Source organism: Sinohyriopsis cumingii, chromosome 1, assembly GCF_028554795.1.
Source record: "Sinohyriopsis cumingii isolate HCF-2022 chromosome 1, ASM2855479v2, whole genome shotgun sequence".
Lineage (NCBI taxonomy): Eukaryota > Metazoa > Mollusca > Bivalvia > Unionida > Unionidae > Sinohyriopsis > Sinohyriopsis cumingii.
In genome coordinates this window covers 138,583,185-138,604,273 of record NC_142961.1, presented here as the reverse complement: position 1 = coordinate 138,604,273, position 21,089 = coordinate 138,583,185, and the positions used below count along the sequence as shown (strand labels likewise).

Below are 21,089 nucleotides of genomic sequence, written 5' to 3'. Positions count from 1 at the left end.
ATATATAAAAGCGTCACGAAACTGACTAATTGTTGAAGGCTTCCATATATAAAAGCCCTATCTTTTGTAAAGTCATTTGAGTAATGTATGTTTTTTTAAAAATGTATATACTTTGCATACGATAAGTCCATTTTCCATAAACTAATGACAACTGTATTTGACGGGTCTTCTATTTACATTAGACTAATAAATGTTGGGCAACTTCTTCTGTTGTGCAATCTGCGTCAGCCATTTTTGTTATGTAACTCGCGTCCAAATGGAAGGCCATGGTGCTACAAAAACGGCGAATTTAAAATGCACCATAATTGAATGCATCGGACTGGCATACCTGCCGTGTATGATACGCGTATTGGTGGAAAAATGAATAGCTTCATTTTAATTAAATAATCTACGGATAAATGTGTTTGTGTGTGTTTGTGTTTCTGTGTGTATATTTTAATTTCTCCTTTTGTAGCCTCTGTTTGTCTGTCCCTCTCCAATTTTAATTTGGCACAAACGTCTATCCCACGTACGATACACAAATTTGAATGAAATGCTGACAGTGACTTGGTGAGTAAAGATAATCATTCTAACCAAAGAGACACAGTTCTCTCCTCATATGAAATGTATCAATGCAGTGTAACTTGAGGTCAGTCCGTCCTAAGATTGGCAAAGCTGCTGTAACAGTTGTTAAAGTGGTGAATGAAAATTTGCCTGACTTGATATTCAGCATGTCTGAAATAAAAAGTGCCGCTACTAACATACGTAACAATTTTGTCTTAATGGAAATCTTAAATTTCCCCTAGCGTTTATACAAACTACACATATTAAACGTACAGTTGCGTGGACCCAATATGTTTGACCCTGAGAATTTTAGCAAAACAAACTCTTTCCGTGAAAACCCTTAAACCACTTTTATGGCTTTCCATCTTGACGCCATCCTTTTCATCATGGCGGCCTAATGTTAGATTTCTGCTAGAGGCAACACTCTTCACCCTCTTTAACATCAGATGCCAGTTTGAGGCTGAAAAGTCTCAATATTCTACTATCGACTTACATTCGAGAGAATAAAATACTTATTTTGATTGATGCGAACGGATGATCCAAGAAAAAAAAAGTCACCTGTCAGAAGTGGGATTTGAACCCACGCCCACATTCGTGGACCAGAACACTCTATGTAGGTTTATAACCTTGAGTCTGGCGCCTTTTTTTTTTTTCTTTCTTTATTTAAAAAAGCATTGTACAGTATATAAGTTAAAAATATACAGTCAGTATGTACATAGTAGTGTGTAATGCTATATTACAAAACAATGATTCTACAATAGTATTTTGTTAAGCTATATTACAGAACAATGATTCTAAAATTTTTTTTGTAATGCTATAGTACAAAACAATGATTCTACAATGTAATAAACACTTTATCCTCTTCTATTCTCATTAAAGGATTATCTTTTACAAAATACTTCGTAATCAAAGTCTGATTTTTGTCTTTGTAATGTTGATACGCATATAATATATATTTTCTAGTCAAATATTGGAACAATCTTTCGATGTCTATTTGTTTCCCTAATAAAGACATAATGTTTCTTCTTTTGTAAATGCACAATCGAGCAATGCTCAGAATGTAGTTCAAAAAATAACTATTTACTGATTTTGTTTCTTTGTTATATCCTATCATGAGCATTTGTTCAAAAGAAGTGCTATTGAGAACACCAACTCTACAATTTTTAAAAAGAATCTCAACTATATATATAATATAATTCTTAAAAGAGCTTAATTCAGGACATTTCAAAAACATGTGAAATAAATCCTCTGTTTCCAACTGGCACACTGGACATAAGTCATTATCAATTTTGCCATAGTATTTTAGTCTCTCTTTTGTAAATATTCGATTGTGCATTATTCTGTAATCCAAATCTATACAATCTGGGGTCTTGAAAGGTAGGTGTATCAATTTCCAGTATTTATGCTTTTCCAAACTAAATATCTTACTCCAAAAGGAAACAGAAGCTGGTTCTTGAAAAATCAACGTACATAAAAGCTTGTAAAATAGTTGTGTTGTACATAAACAGAGGTCATATAATTTTGTATCAACTCTGATAAACATATTATTTCTCCCATTGGTTACAGTGGGTTTTGACTCTGTTGCAACAATATTTCTCCAGCCTAATGGTATACTTTCTATTATGCAATTATAGTCTTTTTTTATCTTATCTGTTTTGATCTCAGAATTTGATTTGTATATCATTTCTTGAATAGCTCTATAAGGTAGTATTCCAGGTACAAATTCATATGTAATATCCTGAACACGAACAATTCCTGCTTCTATAAATTCTGCGAAAAACAACGTTTTACCAGCACATGTAATATTAGGATTTAAAAAGAGAGGTTGTTCAAAAACATTCCTCACATCAATATTTGTATCGATATTATTTCTAAGTTTTTCCCATGCATGAAACATTTCTCTGTAAAATATAGGTAGGGTATTCAATTGTTGCTTATTTAAAGACATGAGAAACAACTCTTTGGTCAACCTCATGTTCAGGACAGTAGATAAAAAGTGATCAAAGGTATTTTTCCACATAGCATGGCAATTCACATCAAAGTATCTTTTTAAAAATTTTAGTCTGAATGCATACATTTTCATCTTTATATCAGTTAACTGTAGTCCGCCATTTCGCTTATCACCAATTATTGTATAATAGTGAACCAAATGGGACTTTCCTGACCAGATTAATCTGAGAAATAATTGCTTCAATTCATCAGCAATCATATCAGGAAGAGGCTGAACTGACACTATGTATAATACTCTAGAAACTAATAAGTTATTAACAACTGTTACTTTTCCTTGTACTGTCAAATATCTCTGTGACCACAGTTGCAATAAGTTTTTAATTTTAGACAATCTATCATTCCAGTTCAGTTGCTCACATAACTTTGCACATTTTCCCACATAAGCTCCCAAAATTAAGATGACTTGATCACACATTTGAATTTGTAATTGTTTGCAATAATCATCAGTAAGTTTACCAGATCCAATACACAGAAGTTCTGTCTTTTCCTTGTTCACCTTTGCACCAGATCCTTTACAATACAAGTCAAGTACATTAAAAGATTGATTAATGGATTGTGTGTCCGCTAATGTCAAGGTTGTATCATCTGCATGTTGAAAAACTTTACTTGTATTACTAGACAGTGGGAGTGGAATACCTTTGATAGTGGGATTTGCTTTGATAGCGAGTCCTAAGGGTTCTGCTGCTAATACATATAACATTGCTGATATAGGACAACCTTGTCTGACTGAATTTTTAATTAAAAAGGGTTTCGTTAGATGACCATTGCATTTAACACTACTTTTAATTTCATTATAAAATATCTTTATCCACTGAATAAAATTGTCACCAAAACCGAACTTTCGTAAAACAGAAATCAAATATGAGTGGCAAACTCTGTCAAACGCTTTTTCTTGATCAATTTTTAAGATATATCCCTCAAGACTGTCTCTCTCAACCATATCTATAATATCTCTTACAGTGACTATAGTATCAGCAATATCTCTCCCAACTATACAACATGTCTGAGTTTGAGAAATAATTTTGGGTAATACCATTTTTAAACGTGTAGACAAGATCCTTGCCAAAATTTTATAATCTACATTAAGTAAACTGATAGGACGCCAATTTTGCAATCTTCTATTATCCCCCTTATTTTTATAAATAAGTGATATAACCCCAAATCTCATTGATCTCGACATAATATTGTCATTCTTAACACTCTGAAAGATGTGCAACAGAATATCATATATACAATCATAAAATTTACAATACCACTCTACTGTCAATCCGTCCGGGCCGGGGCTTTTATTTTTAGCCATCCCTTTTATAGCTGTATGTATTTCATCAACTGTTATTATGGCATCACACATATCTTTATCCTCATCAGATACAGAACAGTTTACAAAATTTAAAAGTGAATCAGTACAATTATCATCAACAGTTACCGAAGAATATAAATGACTATAAAACTGATGTATTTCATCTAAGATTCCGCTTGTATTTGAAATAATTACACCATCATCATCAATCAATTCATTGATTACATTTTTGTTGTGTCGATATTTCTCAAGATTTAGAAAATATTTAGTATTTCTATCGCTTTCAATTGCCCATTTGGCCTTAGATCTCAATATATCACCCCGACAAAAATCAGTTTCATAGTCACTTAGCTGATGTTTTAGTTCTTCATATTTGTTAATGTCATATGGTTCTTTATTTGCGACTTTTTCTGAAAATGATTTTAATTTATTTTGCAATGTAAAGTATTCTTGTAATCTTTCCTTATTTCTTCTTGTACAGTATACTTGGGAAAATTTTTTAATTTTGTATTTTACATTATCCCACCAAATGAGTGGTTCACTGAAATACATTTCGTCAGTTTTTCCCTCGGTAAGAATTGATTTCACTCTTTGTACATATTTTTCCTCAAAAAGAACATTGTTATTTAATATCCATAATCCGGGCCCTGTTTCCACTTTGCAGGTATTTAGTTTAAGGTATACAAAAGAATGATCACTAAAGGATGTATCTGCATAATAAATATTTTGCACATTGGAGTGCAATTTTGAGGAAATCAAAAAATAATCTATTCTACTCTGCTTCATTTCGCCTAGTACAACTTGTTTTCTGGAGAAACTACGAGTACTAGGATTTCGTGATCTCCATAAATCGGTAATATTCCTATCATGAATAATTTTATAAAGTTCACGCACTGCTACATCATCAATATGTAAGGCTTTGTTATGTCGATCAATACCTGCTAAAGTTGTATTAAAATCACCAGCCAGGATAGTGCTATCACTAGTACTGTTATGTAAATATGTATTTAGCTTCATGAAAAAGTTAAACCTTTCCTTCACAACATTTGGAGCATAAATATTGATTAAATCAATCACTTTATCATCAATAGCTATTTTAAGATGTAAAATCCTACCCTTTTCAATCATTTCTTGTGTCACCTGATTTCTCAATTCTCTCACTACTAAAACAGCAACACCTGCCCTCCTATTGTCAGCATTACTATAAAATATGTCACCATTCCAAATCTCATTTTCTCTAATACTTTCAACAAACTCATCATCCCAAAAGGTTTCTTGCAATAATAAAATATGGCCTCTTTTCTCTTTAAATATTTCTAAAACAGACTTTAGTTTATTCAAATTACGCAAGCCATTTACATTTAGAGATACAATATTTAAAGCCATGATTATGATGAGTGTATTGAAAGTATTAAAAAATGTTGAGTGTTTGATCATTTCTTCATAGGTGTTCGTCGCATGCTATTCATCTTCATATTAGGTACTGGATTAAACCTTCTCCTTCTCCTTTGTACTACTTTGAAATTTTCGATATTAGTACCGTTTTCTTGACATGTACGTGATTCGTTTGATCTTTCAACAACGTCTGCAGCCATCTTCCTGTCATCATCTGAATCTGTCCCCGATCCATCTCCAATTGTATGATTGTTGTTTACTTCCTCAGATTCTATTTCTACATTGGTCATATCAACTCCAATTCTTTCTTTTTCTTCCCCACTTTCTCCACTCTCATTATCTTTTTTTCCATTCTCAGTTTCTTCTTTATCATCTTCGTCACTCTGTAACTCCAATATGTCTTCCCTCATATCATCATCAACTTGCGAATGAATGCCTGCAATGGCCTCTCTGTAACACATACATGTTTGCGCCTCTTTGTGGCATTTGTCGCATATCCTGCATGTACACATAAGAGGAAAACTTCCACAACTTTCACATCTTTGCCTTGTGCAATTTTTTGCTACATGTCCTTGCTCCCCACACTTGTAGCATACAAAATCAGGGCAGTCTTTTATAACATGTCCCGGATCAAGACATCTAGAACATACCTTAACTTGATTATTGTGTAATACTCTAAAGTATTGTTGACCATTTACAGTCTGAAATTTCAGACTGTAAGGCAAGGATTTTACCTGCTGTGGAAATTTACATTTGACATAACGAGTCCCATCAGCTACACTAGTTCCAGGATAATATCTGCGTTGAATGGGAGAAAGAAGTTCTACTCCGTATTCACCGAGCTTCATACTTATATCATCATCTGTGATGTATGCTGGTAAATGAAGAATTGACACAATAATAGTGTCTGAATATAAAAGAGTACAATCAAAATGTTCACTTCCAATATCAATTCCACACAAGGTATTATATGCTACTTCCTTACTCGGTAGTGTGACCTCATACACATTTGCACCTTTGGGCACAACTGCATAGACCGACATATCTCCGGTTAATTCTTCTACGCTTCTAACAATATCACTTGCCTTTATTTTCTTCACATCCTTTACATCAATCACCACGGTACATTCTTTCCCAAAACGACGAGAAGCTCCTGTCTGTCTATCGATGTTACTCGACATGCCATTCTTATTGTTAGCTATTCCACTGGTGTCATTAGAGTGTGAGTCAGCTCCTTGTGCTGCACGTGCAGCACGACCAGGCTTTGTATTCATTGTCACAGAAAATAATATTTTGTGTGGTGGATAAAGTTATCCACACACTCAAAATATATCTCACTTATATATGAATGCGATCAAACAAATCTTATCAACGTACCTGTAACAAATTAAAACAGCAAAAATGTCTATTAAAGGAAAAAAACTTGAAAATTCACGGAGCGATCATCAAACGTGTTTTCCTTCTGATGTCATAACCGGAAGTCCTTCGCCCACATTCGTGGACCAGAACACTCTATGTAGGTTTATAACCTTGAGTCTGGCGCCTTAGACCACTCGGCCATCCTGACATAAGTATAAGCGTCACGAAACTGACTAATTGTTGAAGGCTTCCATATATAAAAGCCCCATCTTTTGTATAGTCATTGAGTAATGTATGTTTTTATTAAAAATATATATACTTTGCATACGATAAGTCTATTTTCTGTAAACTAACGACAACTGTATTTGACCGGTCTTCTATTTACATTAGGCTGATAAATGTTGGGTAACTTCCTCTGTTGTGCAATCTGCATCAGCCGTTTCTGTTATTTAACTCGTGTCCAAATGAAGGCCATGGTGCTACAAAAACGGCGAATTTAAAATGTACCATAATTGAATGCATCGGACTGGCATACATTCCGTGTGTGATACGCGTATTGGTGGAAAAATGAATAGCTTCATTTTAATTAAATAATCTACGGATAAACGTGTGTGTGTGTGTGTGTGTGTGTGTGTGTGTGTGTATGTGCATGTGCGTGTGTGTATCATAGAGGTTATGACACTGAAACATTTGCATAAGAAGAGAGACATCCTGAATGTGATATCTCATGAAGAAATGAAAATTCGAAATGTTTTTCTTGAGCCGGATATCGTTAAATGCAAACGTTTAGCACGACATAAAGCATAAGAAAAGCTAGTTAATACTTGGGAAAATGACAGAAATTACAGTCTCAACGTGGTATGTGCTGGCTGGTATATTACAGTAAAAAGTCCCTCCCCACCCCACCCTTGCCAATGGTTTCAATTTTGTAACTTTTCAGAAAAACGGATGGGGGAAAGTACTAAAAGTTGTTTGAACCAAATTTCAAGTTGACAAATAGATTCACAAATATGTCTGACTCTGATTTATGGACCATACAAAACAATTAGAATACATCAACTGTATTAGTTTGGGAAAATATTGATGGGAAAGAGAAGAAAAAAACTCCTGGCTCCAACAAATTCCAAGCCACCCACCCCCAGTCCCATATTATAATATGAAGTAACATACTTATTTAACTTCAATGCATCCGTATGCTGATATCGGCATTCTAAATCTGTTTAATATAAACCCTACCAACAATATTGAACTTGCAGCCATCCACTGTTACCACGGGCACTTGATTGTGGGGATAACTAATAGTAACGGGTCCCCGAGTGGACGAGTGGTCTAAAGCGCTCTCCGTTACGGATCACTGTCATCTCACCTCTCTCTGCGTGGGTTCGAGTCTCGGATTCGGCCAATGTGGGTATGCCACAAAGCTTGCCAGTAGGTTCTCGTGGGTCGATGGTTCTTTCCGGGATTTTCCCGGGTTCTTCATCCACCATTAATACTGGCGCCATTTATAGCCTATCGTTTCCTGAAAAATGGCGTTAAACCCTACAACAACAACAACAACTAATGATAACAGACTCGGAATTAATTAATTGGGAGTGTTATTATTGGTTTCCCCCCTCAATCAAGTGCTTCTGAATGTTACAAATGATCATTATACAAAATACAGTTTATTACAGTAATTTGTGTTATAAAAAAGATGCATTTATTTAATTTAGTTACTAATGGAATTGTATGACAAATATGCCTCGCGTTACATAGATGTTACTAACATGGCTAGTTGCTATCTCTATATAAAGATTCTGTCTGTCAGGGCCTTCGAATAATAGAAAAAAAAAGATGTTGAATGAAACCCAAAGACGAAATTTGACACAAGACGGCCTTTGCCGGGGATTATTATTGCATGAGCTGTCCATACAAGAATACATACCAGTTGATCATTATAAATCTGGTAGCTCATTGGTGGTTCTTATTGATTCTGGTCCAAAGATAAAGATGATGCAAAAAGTAAAATGGCCAATCATGTCTTGCAATACAGTTTTCATGGTATAAAAGGTTTTAGATGGTCATTTGCCCTTTATCCAAATACAAAGGCATCACCAAGTGATCTTTCTATTTCAACCTGGAAATGGATTGATGAACTTTATGTATATCGCTTTAAGCCACCATTTCTGCTGCATGGATGGTTCAAGCAATTCTTAAAATGCACTTTCTGCACGAAATCTCACGGACACACAGATGATTGCTAAGCATTACAGAAACCCAATGAAGCAAATAAATTATCTTCGTGATGGACCAATGTCAGTTACTCAAGAAGATCAGGTACATTATTCTAACTATTGATTTGGAGGATTTTCATCAGAGCCTTCTCACTGTAGATGGCTTCTTTATCATCTGGAAGATGTGGATATATAGTTATAAGCGGAACCACAGTACACATCCTTTCCCAGTTTATCAGAAGCTTTCTGATGAGCATGATTTTCCAAATGATGCTCATAAGATGATTAACAAACTTGCTGTCGAAACTCTAAGCTAGGACAGGCTGAATTTGATGACTATGCACGAAAAAAATGTCTGTGCCAGCACCGAAGGAACTAACAGCAGCAGTGAACCTTCTGTAGCATTCAATTATTTTACTTTCCTTCTTTAGTGACAGTCTAAATATTCAACAGATGAAAATCTAATAAGACTTACTTTAGCGTATGCCTTGTTCTAGTCATGGGAAAACAAGTTACCGATTCAGACAGTGTCAATACGATATTTAAGAATTTAATGACAACGGAAACAAGAGAGGATCTTAATTTTAGTCTATTATAAATTCATGTCAATAATAAAGTTGCTTGTGTCAAAAATAGATCAAAGCATTGTATATTCCACAATTAACATCGATATTGTTGAAAATATGTTCTGCCAATAGAGTTCTCTGTATTATGGGGCTGCTACTAACCCAACATTTAATTCCTATCGTACAGGAAAATTTTCCAACATTATTATTATTCTATCATGATAAGAGAACCTGTTTTTAATTCTTTTCAGCTGTAGAGGTGCAAGACAAAAGAAGCATTACCATCGTGATTCTATACTTTGATGCAGGAATACAAATCAAAGGTCGACTAAATTACAATGAATTAAATTGTGGTCACAAAAAAATATGAAATGCATAAATGCATAAAGACATCCATGGCTTACAACATTTTGTCTCTTTGAAAAGTGGTCTGAATCAAGAAGGTATTGTAGGAATAGTTATACGCAATAGCCAAGAAACCTTGGAAATATAAATGACAACATCTTTGTACACTATCAGTACTTCTCACTGCAATCTAAACTCCTAAGTAGCTAATTTCTTACCAGTATTAAAGCTGGATGTATGAATCCAATTGTAAATTAAAACTGAATAAAACGGACACAATGCAGTTTCATCTGGCTTTATGTGCAATATTATCCTTTTCTATGATCTCAATATATAGAAATTCAAAACGTGGTGATGTGAAGTGTAGCTATCAGTTATATTGCTTTATTAATTGGATACATGCCCTGGATTTGTCATCCATCTCTACATCACTGTGTGCCTCCCATTGATCATAATGTTTTATTCGGTTCCATTCCGTCATTGAGATATGGGAAATTTCCAGTAATGCAAATTTAACTGGGAGACACTTTTCCGTTCACATAATACATAAAAAGTGAAGTTAACCCAAAACAAATACATTTCATTTAGAGTAATGTGAAACATAACCAAACGCAACCCATCTACCTCATGATGTTGCTTTTGTGCAGTTAGCCCAAGGCAGTATAACATCATACATTTTAATATAATATTGTGTTAGGGCAAGCAAACTGATGAAAACTAATTACACAAGCATAAACTAAATGAAAGCTTTTGTTTTCTTGACAGCTTAATTCCTATATGAGATTCAAGAAATGAATAGTATTTACATTACGAAAAAGATTTACAAAGCAATTGTTAACAGTTTCTAAGTTAAAGTTCAGTTGAAATTTGATTAATTACTAACATATTGACTGAATAAGTATACTATGTTTTAAAATATTCTTTCTTCACAGACATCCAGAGTTCAACAATATATATATATATATATATATATATATATATATATATATATATATATATATATATATATATATATATATATATATATATATATATATATATATATATATATATATATATATTACAGAGAAAATACTAAGAAACAAATCAATGTTTATCCATGTCAAGAAGTGTTCAACACTTGTGAATTTTTCCAGCGAATGTCACACGATCTTGAACATTATATAAGGAGCAGAGAACAATATCCCAATTCACGATTATTATCTTTATATGATCAGGGATTTATGCTATTTTAAATTGTATTGTAGTGTTCATGTTTATTTCAATTAATTTGGTCTCTTGATTAAATCCGTTGCACATTTTTCTACTTATTTAACTCAATTTCTTGTCTCTAATCATTGCACTCATTGGAACAATAGAAAGACTAAATACACAATAAATTTATTAACTGACAATAACTATATAAACTAAAAATGGATACCTGTTTTATAATTGTAGGATCACATGATGTATACTCTTTGGATATCATTATAGTTTGAAATGGCTTGTGTTTATTTTATCTTTTCTATGTAAAAATCCTCTCAAAATTGTTTCTATTTTATTTGTGTATATATTATGAGCGAATGTTTGTGGAATGGAATGTATCGACGATTCTTTATTTTCTTTTACATATTATTTTCGTTTTTTCACTAATATATTCTATAGTATATTATTTTATATCGGTCTATAGATACAAAGTCTTAGTGCCCTTAAGAGTTGCACATATATTTAGCATATGGGGGTGTACACCTCCAGCAAGCAATATCTTTTTAGAAGTAATAAATGAAAATAATTAGTAAAGAATGCAAATAGACAAAATATAGGCTTTACACTTTTCTTATTTTAGCTTTGACAACAAATACACAAACATTCTAGTAAACTTTTGGTGTTTGATAAATATATTAAGCATCAACATAAGCTCTAGTCACACCCACACGTATTGACACCTGTGAAGAACATCAATGCATCATGGCTTAGGTGACAAAGATAGTCTTGTACTAGGTTAACTTATGTACAAACATCCGATGTACAGTTTGCTTTTTAATAAATCAACATTTTAAAAATATTTCTCTCCAATACACGATAGACTAAGGACATACAATGTGTATAGTGCCGTTTGGGTTTACTTCCAGTAAACATGGGCACACTCAAATACGCTATCTATTATCTGCCATATTTACCTACATACGTACCCGTTACCCTGACCTTTAGCCACTAAATGTGTGTCTGTATGTCTGTTTCTCTGATCGATTTGTCACTTTTGAGGGACCTATATGATGGGTGAACTTTCTTTCTATTGACTCCATAACTATCTAGTTAGGTACCCATCACCTTGCCCTTTAGCCTTTCTCTCTCTCTCTCTCTCTCTCTCTCTCTCTCTCAACATTTGATTTGTCTCAAAACATCTACCCCAACTTTGACGTACATTTATGCCAATATATTTTTCAAAACAGTTAATAGGAGTTCTACCTAACATTGAATTGTTTGGGACGGTTGGAGGTAACGAAATGGGCTGTCGTTGTGAACTGATGAGGAAAGATAATCACTCTAGCCAAACAGATACAAATTATCTCCTCTTATGAGATGCATCAATGTAGTATATACAGAGGTCAGTCCGTCCTAATATTCACAAAGTTGTAACATTTCATAAAATAGTCAATGATAACTTCCCTGATTTAATAACCAGCATGTTTCAAACGAAAACTGCAGCCATTAATATGCCTAGAAATTTGTTTTAATGAAAGTCTAAATTTTCATACAAACTACACATATTGCACATCTAGCCACGTGGACCCCACATTTTAGACCCTGACATTCTTAGCAAGACAAACTCTTTCTTTGAAAACCTCTAAAACAATTTTAAGCCTTTCCATCTTGACGCCACCAGTTCAACATGGTGGCCCAATGTAAAATTTCCATTAGAGACGATAGTCTTCTCCCCATCTTACCATCAGATGCCAGTTTCAGTCTGAAATGGCTTAATATCCTACTATCCACCTACATTCTACATTCGAGAGAACAAAATACTTATTTGGATTGATAAAAACGGATGATGCAAGAAGGAAAAAAATGAACTGTCAGAAGTGGGATTTGAACCCACGCCCACATTCGTGGACCAGAACACTCTATGCAGGTTTATAACCTTGAGTCTGGCGCCTTAGACCACTCGGCCATCCTGACATATATAAAAGCGTCACGAAACTGACTAATTGTTGAAGGCTTCCATATATAAAAGCCCTATCTTTTGTAAATTCATTTGAGTAATGTATGTTTTTTTTTAAAATGTATATACTTTGCATACGATAAGTCCATTTTCCATAAACTAACGACAACTGTATTTGACGGGTCTTCTATTTACATTAGACTAATAAATGTTGGGCAACTTCTTCTGTTGTGCAATCTGCGTCAGCCATTTTTGTTATATAACTCGCGTCCAAATGGAAGGCCATGGTGCTACAAAAACGGCGAATTTAAAATGCACCATAATTGAATGCATCGGACTGGCATACCTGCCGTGTATGATACGCGTATTGGTGGAAAAATGAATAGCTTCATTTTAATTAAATAATCTACGGATAAATGTGTTTGTGTGTGTTTGTGTTTCTGTGTGTATATTTTAATTTCTCCTTTTGTAGTCTCTGTTTGTCTGTCCCTCTCCAATTTTAATTTGGCACCAACGTCTATCCCATGTACGATACACAAATTTGAATGAAATGCTGACAGTGACTTGGTGAGTAAAGATAATCATTCTAACCAAAGAGACACAGTTCTCTCCTCATATGAAATGTATCAATGCAGTGTAACTTGAGGTCAGTCCGTCCTAAGATTGGCAAAGCTGCTGTAACAGTTGTTAAAGTGGTGAATGAAAATTTGCCTGACTTGATATTCAGCATGTCTGAAATAAAAAGTGCCGCTACTAACATACGTAACAATTTTGTCTTAATGGAAATCTTAAATTTCCCCCAGCGTTTATACAAACTACACTTATTAAACGTACAGTTGCGTGGACCCAATATGTTTGACCCTGAGAATTTTAGCAAAACAAACTCTTTCCGTGAAAACCCTTAAACCGCTTTTATGGCTTTCCATCTTGACGCCATCTTTTTCATCATGACGGCCTAATGTTAGATTTCTGCTAGAGGCAACACTCTTCACCCTCTTTAACATCAGATGCCAGTTTGAGGCTGAAAAGTCTCAATATTCTACTATCGGCTTACATTCGAGAGAATAAAATACTTATTTTGATTGATGCGAACGGATGATCCAAGAAAAAAAAAGTCAGCTGTCAGAAGTGGGATTTGAAACCACGCCCACATTCGTGGACCAGAACACTCTATGTAGGTTTATAACCTTGAGTCTGGCGCCTTAGACCACTCGGCCATCCTAGTTAAGCGTCACGAAACTGCCTAATTGTTGAAGTCTTCCATATATAAAAGCCCCATCTTTTGTATAGTCATTGAGTAATGTATGTTTTTATTAAAAATATATATACTTTGCATACGATAAGTCTATTTTCTGTAAACTAACGACAACTGTATTTGACCGGTCTTCTATTTACATTAGGCTGATAAATGTTGGGTAACTTCCTCTGTTGTGCAATCTGCATCAGCCATTTCTGTTATTTAACTCGTATCCAAATGAAGGCCATGGTGCTACAAAAACGGCGAATTTAAAATGCACCATAATTGAATGCATCGGACTGGCATACATTCCGTGTGTGATACGCGTATTGGTGGAAAAATGAATAGCTTCATTTTAATTAAATAATCTACGGATAAACGTGTGTGTGTGTGTATGTGTGTGTGTGTGTGTGTGTGTATGTGTGTGCGTCTGTGTATCATAGAGGTTATGACACTGAAACATTTGCATAAGAAGAGAGACATCCCGAATGTGATATCTCATGAAGAAATGAAAATTCGAAATGTTTTTCTTGAGCCGGATATCGTTAAATGCAAACGTTTAGCACGACATAAAGCATAAGAAAAGCTAGTTAATACTTGGGAAAATGACAGAAGTTACAGTCTCAACGTGGTATGTGCTGGCTGGTATATTACAGTAAAAAGTCCCTCCCCACCCCACCCTTGCCAATGGTTTCAATTTTGTAACTTTTCAGAAAAACGGATGGGGGAAAGTACTAAAAGTTGTTTGAACCAAATTTCAAGTTGACAAATAGATTCACAAATATGTCTGACTCTGATTTATGGACCATACAAAACAATTAGAATACATCAACTGTATTAGTTTGGGAAAATATTGATGGAAAAGAGAAGAAAAAAAACTCCTGGCTCCAACAAATTCCAAGCCACCCACCCCCAGTCCCATATTATAATATGAAGTAACATAGTTGTTTAACTTCAATGCATCCGTATGCTGATATCGGCATTCTAAATCTGTTTAATATAAACCCTACCAACAATATTGAACTTGCAACCATCCACTGTTACCACGGGCACTTGATTGTGGGGATAACTAATAATAACGGGTCCCCGAGTGGACGAGTGGTCTAAAGCGCTCTCCGTTACGGATCACTGTCATCTCACCTCTCTCTGCGTGGGTTCGAGTCTCGGATTCGGCCAATGTGGGTATGCGACAAAGCTTGCCAATAGGTTCTCGTGGGTCGATGGTTCTTTCCGGGATTTTCCCGGGTTCTTCATCCACCATTAATACTGGCGCCATTTATAGCCTATCGTTTCCTGAAAAATGGCGTTAAACCCTACAACAACAACAACAACTAATGATAACAGACTCGGAATTAATTAATTGGGAGTGTTATTATTGGTTTCCCCCCTCAATCAAGTGCTTCTGAATGTTACAAATGATCATTATACAAAATACAGTTTATTACAGTAATTTGTGTTATAAAAAAGATGCATTTATTTAATTTAGTTACTAATGGAATTGTATGACAAATATGCCTCGCGTTACATAGATGTTACTAACATGGCTAGTTGCTATCTCTATATAAAGATTCTGTCTGTCAGGGCCTTCGAATAATACCAAAAAAAGATGTTGAATGAAACCCAAAGACGAAATTCGACACAAGACGGCCTTTGCCGGGGATTATTATTGCATGAGCTGTCCATACAAGAATACATACCAGTTGATCATTATAAATCTGGTAGCTCATTGGTGGTTCTTATTGATTCTGGTCCAGAGATAAAGATGATGCAAAAAGTAAAATGGCCAATCATGTCTTGCAATACAGTTTTCATGGTATAAAAGGTTTTAGATGGTCATTTGCCCTTATCCAAATACAAAGGCATCACCAAGTGATCTTTCTATTTCAACCTGGAAATGGATTGATGAACTTTATGTATATCGCTTTAAGCCAACATTTCTGCTGCATGGATGGTTCAAGCAATTCTTAAAATGCACTTTCTGCACGAAATCTCACGGACACACAGATGATTGCTAAGCATTACAGAAACCCAATGAAGCAAATAAATTATCTTCGTGATGGACCAATGTCAGTTACTCAAGAAGATCAGGTACATTATTCTAACTATTGATTTGGAGGATTTTCATCAGAGCCTTCTCACTGTAGATGGCTTCTTTATCATCTGGAAGATGTGGATATATAGTTATAAGCGGAACCACAGTACACATCCTTTCCCAGTTTATCAGAAGCTTTCTGATGAGCATGATTTTCCAAATGATGCTCATAAGATGATTAACAAACTTGCTGTCGAAACTCTAATCTAGGACAGGCTGAATTTGATGACTATGCACGAAAAAAATGTCTGTGCCAGCACAGAAGGAACTAACAGCAGCAGTGAACCTTCTGTAGCATTCAATTATTTTACTTTCCTTCTTTAGTGACAGTCTAAATATTCAGCAGATGAAAATCTAATAAGACTTACTTTAGCGTATGCCTTGTTCTAGTCATGGGAAAACAAGTTACCGATTCAGACAGTGTCAATACGATATTTAAGAATTTAATGACAACGGAAACAAGAGAGGATCTTAATTTTAGTCTATTATAAATTCATGTCAATAATAAAGTTGCTTGTGTCAAAAATAGATCAAAGCATTGTATATTCCACAATTAACATCGATATTGTTGAAAATACGTTCTGCCAATAGAGTTCTCTGTATTATGGGGCTGCTACTAACCCAACATTTAATTCCTATCGTACAGGAAAATTTTCCAACATTATTATTATTCTATCATGATAAGAGAACCTGTTTTTAATTCTTTTCAGCTGTAGAGGTGCAAGACAAAACAAGCATTACCATCGTGATTCTATACTTTGATGCAGGAATACAAATCAAAGGTCGACTAAATTACAATGAATTAAATTGTGGTCACAAAAAAATATGAAATGCATAAATGCATAAAGACATCCATGGCTTACAACATTTTGTCTCTTTGAAAAGTGGTCTGAATCAAGAAGGTATTGTAGGAATAGTTATACGCAATAGCCAAGAAACCTTGGAAATATAAATGACAACATCTTTGTACACTATCAGTACTTCTCACTGCAATCTAAACTCCTAAGTAGCTAATTTCTTACCAGTATTAAAGCTGGATGTATGAATCCAATTGTAAATTAAAACTGAATAAAACGGACACAATGCAGTTTCATCTGGCTTTATGTGCAATATTATCCTTTTCTATGATCTCAATATATAGAAATTCAAAACGTGGTGATGTGAAGTGTAACTATCAGTTATATTGCTTTATTAATTGGATACATGCCCTGGATTTGTCATCCATCTCTACATCACTGTGTGCCTCCCATTGATCATAATGTTTTATTCGGTTCCATTCCGTCATTGAGATATCTGAAATTTCCAGTAATGCAAATTTAACTGGGAGACACTTTTCCGTTCACATAATACATAAAAAGTGAAGTTAACCCAAAACAAATACATTTCATTTAGAGTAATGTGAAACATAACCAAACGCAACCCATCTACCTCATGATGTTGCTTTTGTGCAGTTAGCCCAAGGCAGTATAACATCATACATTTTAATATAATATTGTGTTAGGGCAAGCAAACTGATGAAAACTAATTACACAAGCATAAACTAAATGAAAGCTTTTGTTTTCTTGACAGCTTAATTCCTATATGAGATTCAAGAAATGAATAGTATTTACATTACGAAAAAGATTTACAAAGCAATTGTTAACAGTTTCTAAGTTAAAGTTCAGTTGAAATTTGGTTAATTACTCACATATTGACTGAATAAGTATACTATGTTTTAAAATATTCTTTCTTCACAGACATCCAGAGTTCAACAATATATATATATATATATATATATATATATATATATATATATATATATATATATATATATATATATATATATATATATATATATATTACAGAGAAAATACTAAGAAACAAATCAATGTTTATCATGTCAAGAAGTGTTCAACACTTGTGAATTTTTCCAGCGAATGTCACACGATCTTGAACATTATATAAGGAGCAGAACAACGCTCGTTTTTCTCCCTAACAAGTCAGAAAAACGACTTGACGTAAAAGACCGAAGCTGTTCCTATTGCATATTTGCCAGGTTATACCGAGATGTAGCGATTGTTACCGATGTTCAAATTGACTCTGTTAATCAAATAACCAATCACTGAAGCAATCACAATCGAATCTCATTCACTTCGAAGTAGGCTGGAAGCATCGAAGTTGATATTGTTTTAAAGTGTACAAGGCACGAACCACGGACAAACTTTGTGTAAATGTTGAGATTCAGAATTATCAAGGCACTTGAATATTACTTATGGGAAATGTGTGGAATGTCTTCTTTACGGTGATGTATGTTATGAGTGACTAAATGCGTGGATAGTATATAAAATTAAAACAGTCATCCAGGAGTCAGATTGTGACCTGCGAGAGTTATTTACCTTGTCTTAATTGGGAGTGTGTTATCGTTCGTTTCCCCATGAATCAGGTGCATGTACCGTGATGATACTGAAACAGAGATTTTCAATTAAACTGTGCTAATGCATCAGACTGGCAAGTTTTCTGTGTGTGCTACTCATATTAATAACAAAAATCTATAGCATCGTTCTTATTGAATAATCTACAGACAAATGTGTGTGTGTGTGTGTGTGTGTTTTCTAATTTTCGTTTATTGTTTCTTATCGACCTCTTGTAACGATAAGATTTGTGTGAATAATTATTATATACTTCCTGGTGAAGAATCTACAAGACAATCTCTGTGTTCTAAAATATTTTTCTTATTCACCTTAAACGTCTATGCTCTGTGTAAATTGTCGTTTTTATTTTGTGAAACAAACCACTAGAACTACAATACTGGTATATCAATAGAATTCAACAGTTATGTTTGCTGTTAAATATATTCTTGGAAATAATGAAATCTAACTTTTCATTTGACAAGTTGATATTATATAATTTTGATGCCCGTGGTATCCTGTTGTATTATTTCATCTTGGATATATTTAGACGCTAGAAGAAAGAAATCGAGCCAACACAATTATTTCTCCTGAGTTGAGAACAATATCCCAATTCACGATTATTATCTTTATATGATCAGGGATTTATGCTATTTTAAATTGTATTGTAGTGTTCATGTTTATTTCAATTAATTTGGTCTCTTGATTAAATCCGTTGCACATTTTTCTACTTATTTAACTCAGTTTCTTGTCTCTAATCATTGCACTCATTGGAACAATAGAAAGACTAAATACACAATAAATTTATTAACTGACAATAACTATATAAACTAAAAATGGATACCTGTTTTATAATTGTAGGATCACATGATGTATACTCTTTGGATATCATTATAGTTTGAAATGGCTTGTGTTTATTTTATCTTTTCTATGTAAAAATCCTCTCAAAATTGTTTCTATTTTATTTGTGTATATATTATGAGCGAATGTTTGTGGAATGGAATGTATCGACGATTCTTTATTTTCTTTTACATATTAATTTCGTTTTTTCACTAATATATTCTATAGTATATTATTTTATATCGGTCTATAGATACAAAGTCTTAGTGCCCTTAAGAGTTGCACATATATTTAGCATATGGGGGTGTACACCTCCAGCAAGCAATATCTTTTTAGAAGTAATAAATGAAAATAATTAGTAAAGAATGCAAATAGACAAAATATAGGCTTTACACTTTTCTTATTTTAGCTTTGACAACAAATACACAAACATTCTAGTAAACTTTTGGTGTTTGATAAATATATTAAGCATCAACATAAGCTCTAGTCACACCCACACGTATTGACACCTGTGAAGAACATCAATGCATCATGGCTTAGGTGACAAAGATAGTCTTGTACTAGGTTAACTTATGTACAAACATCCGATGTACAGTTTGCTTTTTAATAAATCAACATTTTAAAAATATTTCTCTCCAATACACGATAGACTAAGGACATACAATGTGTATAGTGCCGTTTGGGTTTACTTCCAGTAAACATGGGCACACTCAAATACGCTATCTATTATCTGCCATATTTACCTACATACGTACCCGTTACCCTGACCTTTAGCCACTAAATGTGTGTCTGTATGTCTGTTTCTCTGATCGATTTGTCACTTTTGAGGGACCTATATGATGGGTGAACTTTCTTTCTATTGACTCCATAACTATCTACTTACGTACCCATCACCTTGCCCTTTAGCCTTTCTCTCTCTCTCTCTCTCTCTCTCTCTCTCTCTCTCTCTCTCTCTCAACATTTGATTTGTCTCAAAACATCTACCCCAACTTTGACGTACATTTATGCCAATATATTTTTCAAAACAGTTAATAGGAGTTCTACCTAACATTGAATTGTTTGGGACGGTTGGAGATAACGAAATGGGCTGTCGTTGTGAACTGATGAGGAAAGATAATCACTCTAGCCAAACAGATACAAATTATCTCCTCTTATGAGATGTATCAATGTAGTATATACAGAGGTCAGTCCGTCCTAATATTCACAAAGTTGTAACATTTCATAAAATAGTCAATGATAACTTCCCTGATTTAATAACCAGCATGTTTCAAACGAAAACTGCAGCCATTAATATGCGTAGAAATTTGTTTTAATGAAAATCTAAATTTTCCGTAGTATTCATACAAACTACACATATTGCACATCTAGCCACGTGGACCCCACATTTTAGACCCTGACATTCTTAGCAAGACAAACTCTTTCTTTGAAAACCTCTAAAACAATTTTAAGCCTTTCCATCTTGACGCCACCAGTTCAACATGGTGGCCCAATGTAAAATTTCCATTAGAGACGATAGTCTTCTCCCCATCTTACCATCAGATGCCAGTTTCAGTCTGAAATGGCTTAATATCCTACTATCCACCTACATTCTACATTCGAGAGAACAAAATACTTATTTGGATAGATAAAAACGGATGATGCAAGAAGGAAAAAAATGAAC

The 21,089-nt window shown here is 34.1% G+C and overlaps 1 non-coding gene across 1 annotated transcript; it reads right to left on the bottom strand.

Annotated features, from left to right (window-relative positions):
• Positions 1-12,785: 12,785 nt before the first annotated feature.
• Trnal-caa (transfer RNA leucine (anticodon CAA)) lies at positions 12,786-12,890 on the bottom strand. The gene is made up of 2 exons: positions 12,853-12,890; positions 12,786-12,831 (listed from the first exon to the last, which is right to left on the bottom strand). It is a non-coding gene; the product is annotated as a tRNA-Leu (tRNA).
• Positions 12,891-21,089: the final 8,199 nt, after the last annotated feature.